Here is a 5,864-nt window from a genome sequence, read left to right on the forward strand (position 1 = left end):
AGCTAGTTGTTTTCTTGCAGTAAGGTTATCCATTATAATTACCATGAGGCTCTAACATGGATTTCAAGATCTATAATGCATTTATAGTGTAGCAAAGAGGGTTATTTCTTTACCATTTGCACTATTTTTATTTGTTTAATAGCACACATCTTCACTTTTTAGAATGACTTTTTTTTATCTTAGGAGCATATTGCTTGCAATTAGAGTTTCATGTTGGTTTCTTTCTGAAATGCCTGTGTGTGTTTTTCTACAAATTCTACCAAAATCTAGCAGCACATAAAATATTCTTCTGCTGCTGCCAAGGGACTGAATTCATTTCCAAGGAGAGCACAGGAATAAATCGAGTTGTTACAATTCAACTATTTAGCACATAATGAAATCTATAGCACTAAATGCATCAAGGTTAAAATGCTGAGGAGCCCGGCTGTAATTAAGTGGTCCAGAGTAAAAGCTAATTTAAAAGGCATCTTCTGAAAACTCCAAAAGAAATAAAAATGGCTTTATCCAATAGAAAATGCTGAAAAATAAGAAAGGAAATCTTGCTGCTTTACATTTATTTTTGTCCTTATAACACTGGTGTATTTTAATGGTAGAAGGACTATGTTTTCACCATCTCATTAAGGCCAACATTGTTCATTTCAGATTTCAGTTATATAACATTATTTTAAGATTGGATAAAACATGACCAAAATTGTGCAGAGTCTGAATCACTGCTTGTCACTGCTTGTTTAGACTTTGCCCATTATCCATACAATTATCTGTACTGATTTTACTGATCCCAAATGCATGCATTGTAGGTAAACTGATCCCCAGAGGAGTGCATTTGGGTATTCCCAGTGATAAACTGGTGCCCCATTTACAGTTAGCTCCTTTATGTACTCAATACTGTTATGATAGACCTTGTAACTGTGAAGTGCAATAAGTAGGTTCAGTGGGGGGTGGACGGATGGAGAACAGTGCCTGAAGAATTCACTGCATAATTAGAAGTAGCCAAGGAAGGTTCCAAAATATTCACCTATTTTTATTCAGCAAATCTCAAACTAATGCAGTTGTATTCCATTAGTGTAAGCTGCTAAATAAATTTAAAAAACACCAAACTTACATGTGGGGATGAAGGTTTGGACAAAACATTTTATCAAAATACTAACCCTATCTTCTTTAATGTGAATAACAACTTTAACAAGAAGCTCAATGAAACAATTTGCTTTAACCTAATTGTACACACTGTAGTCTCTGAGGGGCAGACAGGATTCTCAGGATGAGAATGTACATCTGGGGACAACTCATTAAATAGATTGTTGTTAGCAATGGCTCCGCCCACGGGGTTTCTATCTAAAAACCTGCCTCAACTTCCTACAGTCCATTTAAAGAGTTTGGGGCTGCAGTATCCCATTTCAACTCAAATACGTAAAATAACTATAAAAAGACAGGAAGAGCAAAACAGAAACCAAACAAAAGACTCCATTCTGACAGAAAATAAAAAGCTACTTTTGATGTTATCCATTCGAGAACTCAGTGGCTCAAGGTGATGAAATCTTGATTTATTTATATATATTGATGTCATTTTGACTATTGCATCACTACGTGGCATAATAGCAACAAATAGTGTTTAGAGAATATTGTGGTCTGTATATATGCCATGTGTTAAAATGCTGTGACTCTTTTCTGGTATGGTGCATTTAGAATCAGAATTCACTTTATTGGCCAGGTAAACTAATGTGTAGATAGAGAGATAGAGATAGATAGATACTTTACTGGGAATTTGTCTTGATAGTATTAGTGCAACATACAAGGACAACACAGGATACAAAAGATAAATATAAGAAGATAAAATATAAAATATGATGCAGCTTACAAGGGCAATACAAAAATTAAAGAGATAGTAGGATTTAAATGTTCAGGCAGTCTAGTATGCAGATATACATAAAACTTGAGTAGAAGCTCAGACTTGATTAGTGAGAATAACTGCACGTTGAAAAAAATTGTTTAGGTGATGTGTTGTTTTAGCTTTCACTGAACGAAGACATGTGCTGGAGTGAAGTCTTTGGAACAGGTGATGTCCTAGGCGTGTCGGACCAGTAATGATCTATGTGGCCCACGTCCTTACCCTAGACTCATATAGGACTTGAATGTGCGGTAAGTTACACTCTATGATCTGTTCACAGGCTCTGATGATGCGCTGCAGAATGGCCTTATCTAGGGAGACTAAATTTCCTCAGCTGACACAAAAAGACCATTCTCTGATGGGCTTCCTTAATAATACATGCGATGTTATTGGTTTAAGGTTTTGTGACAGCACAGTGCCCAGAAATTTAAATGATTCTGTCATCCCAAAGGCAGAGCCATCTATAGCAAGTGACTGTTTCCTGAAATCGATGATAATTTCCAGAGTTTTTTCAATGTTAAGGTCCAAATTATTATGGATGTGCCACAATGTCTGCTCTTCCACCTCTTGTCTGTATATGGAGTCATCATTGTTTGACAGTAATGTTAAATTACTTTAGTTGGTCACTTTGATGTGCAGTCAGAATGTGGGTGCTGTGCTTCCTCATCCATGGTCCTACTGGAGTAGTGTCAGTGTTGATAGGCACATTTACTATTTCTGCTGTTTTGAGTACCAAAATCTATGTCTGCTGTGACTCTTTATTGTAAATGTGCTTAACATGAATTCAATAAACTGGGTGTGACAGCACAATGTTTAGCTTGAATGAATATTGTACAGCTCATCTTTTCACTACTTCTTTGAACCCCACATCTATTCTGTGAGTGTCACAGAGCACAAACAGTAATGGATCATTCACCTTTACCACTAGCCCAGTGATATGTTTGTATACCAAAGTACAGTATAATCTCAGTCAGTCAGTCATTTTCCAACCCGCTATATCCTAACACAGGGTCATGGGGGTCTGCTGGAGCCAATCCCAGTCAACACAGGGCACAAGGCAGGAACAAATCCCCAGGCAGGGCGCCAGCCCACCGCAACAGTGTCACCATGCACGCACGATCAAACGTGCAAGCTACTGCAAAACCCCAGCAAGCTATAAGTGACCAAGTTAGCCTTCCAATTCATATCTACTAAAGAAGGAATATAAAAAAATGACTGGGGGGTGCTGGACCAAGTAAGAAATCAAAAACTTACCACTTCCATGTGGAATGGGAGGAGGATTTTTTTTCACCATGTCACATTCGAAGTGCGTTTGTCTGATCTGTCAATCTATCATTGCTATTCCAAAGAAAGGAAATTGGGAGAGGCACTTTTGAACTGTTCATAAAAACTATGACACTGACATTCCTCCAAAAAGCAAGCTGAGAAAATGAAAGGTGACTCTTCAGCTATCAATAAGTACAGTTATACGGTGCTGTGAAGTAATGGGCGATGATTTGACACAGCAGTTTTGGAAGGACATTGCGGACTGCGAGTGTTTCTCACTGCAATTAGACAAGTCTATTGACATAAGTGATACAGCCCAGTTGTGCATTTTTATTTGGATAGTGTTTACAGATATGACTGCAAAAAATGAGCTGTTAACAATACTACCCATGAAAGAACACATGCTGGGAAAGGACATTTTTCAGTCTTTCAAAAACTTTATTGAGTCAACCCAGCTCCCAGTGTGTAAACTAATGTCAATCACCACAGATGATGCACCCTCAATTGTAGGCCACTCAAATGGATGTATTGCCACATGCAGGGAGGACAATGCTTTCCCCGACTTCCTTAATTACCACTGCATAATACACCAGCAAGCATCATTTGCAAAAATGCAAAACATGAAAGAGATAATGGAAGTGGCAATGAAAATCGCCTGTTCAATTTGAGCGAGATCTCTTCAAAGACGTGCACATCTGGAAAAGGCTAACTGCAACTACTCTTACCTCTTGCTACACACTGACGTGAGATGGCTTAGTAGGGGGGAAATTCCTGCAGAGATTCCGAGATAAAGGAGTTTCTCCTTGTCATTAAACATGCAGAGTACAAGCAACTTAATGATGATCAGTGGCTATTAGACTTGGCATTTTTAAGTGATCTGACCAACATGTTGAATGAGCTTAAGTTAGAGCTGCAAGGAAAAGACACAACCGTGGTCAATATGATCAGCTCATTTAATGCTTTTAAACGAAAGATGCAACAGCTGCAGTGCCATGATTTGGGGAACTTCCAAAACCTCATGTCAGGGGTGGAGACGCAATGGAAGGCATGTGTGCGCTACGCAAAGCAGATTGAAAATTGTCTGTCAGACTTTGACAAACGGTTTCAAGAGTTTGCTTTACTCAAGCCAATCGCAACATGTATATGCTATCCATTTAGGGAAGATGTTGAGGTTGATTCACTCACATCAAAAATTGCAACACTGTTTCACCTGAACTTGTCTACAGTGGAGGATGAAATTTTGACACTACAGGCTGACATTCAGCTGAAGTCCAGGGCTCATGGACAATTTTGGAACTTACTCGCAGTGGAAAAGTACCCAAACATGAGGAAATGTGCTACCTCTTTGACTGTATTATTCGTCTCACTTTATTTATGCGAGTCAGCTTTTTCCCACATTAAGATTATTAAGTCCAAATACCATTCCACCATGACTGATGATCATTTGTAAGCCTGCTTGAAGATGGCTACTAGCAGCTACTGTCTGGACTATGTCACCCTGGCTGACTCCATTCAGTTTAAGTCATCAGAGTAAAGTAGTGACCATAAATGTATTGAATTGTATTGTGCCATAAGAGTTCATGCAGTTATGCAAGGTATGCCAACATATTGTATATATATAAATTTATATTTAGCATTTTCTAATGTAGGTAGATCAATTTGACCTGGTTATTTTAAAAGTAGCTCACAAGCTGAAAAGTATGGGCACCCCTGGTTTTATCTATTGTAACCACAGGCTTAAAGGTCAGACAAATGATAAGAAGCAGCTTTAAATCACTGCCTCTCCTTTTAGCTATACCTACAGGAGGCGCTGAATTGCTTTAGAAATGCCTCATGAAATGTCATCCGCATTTAAGCCAAATTCACTCATGGTTGTCTCCAGTTGTAGATGATCTGATACTGAAGACTGAAACACTGCATCACAGAAATACTTGTAAAACAGTTTGCTGCTATTGAGTGAATGATGTTTGTTATCTCATGAATTCACTATTTTTCTAAACCCCTTTGGTCCATGCCTGCAGGAACCTGAGTGAATCTTGAGAGCACTGGGGGCAAAACAGAAATCAATCCAGGATGAGATGCCAGACTACCACTGGGCACAGTCCCTTGCACAGCAATTCTCAGTTATATTGGAATAATAGATGGCCACCAGTTAACCTAACTCTATGAGGAATGAGAAGATGCTGCTAATATTGGGAGAGTGATGTTTATAATTGGGCGGCACGGTGGCGCAGTGGGTAGCGCTGCTGCCTTGCAGTTGGGAGACCTGGGGACCTGGGTTCACTTCCCGGGTCCTCCCTGTGTGGAGTTTGCATGTTCTCCCCGTGTCTGTGCGGGTTTCCTCTGGGCGCTACGGTTTCCTCCCACAGTCCAAAGACATGCAGGTTAGGTGGATTGGCGATTCTAAATTGGCCCTAGTGTGTGCTTGGTGTGTGTTTGTGTGTGTCCTGCGGTGGGTTGGCACCCTGCCCGGGATTGGTTCCTGCCTTGTGCCCTGTGTTGGCTGGAATTGGCTCCAGCAGACCCCCGTGACCCTGTGTTCGGATTCAGCGGGTTGGATAATGGATGGATGTATGTTTATAATTATGGCACAATGTCTGTGAGATTAGTGTCACAGCTTCTTCATCTTGTAAAGCCGTAAATGTGTTTGGAAAATGGATGGAAGGCTAAAAAAGGCGCAAAATAAAGAGAATAAGATCAGTTTGGGTGGCAC

This window comes from Erpetoichthys calabaricus, chromosome 1 (genome assembly GCF_900747795.2).
Source record: "Erpetoichthys calabaricus chromosome 1, fErpCal1.3, whole genome shotgun sequence".
NCBI lineage: Eukaryota > Metazoa > Chordata > Cladistia > Polypteriformes > Polypteridae > Erpetoichthys > Erpetoichthys calabaricus.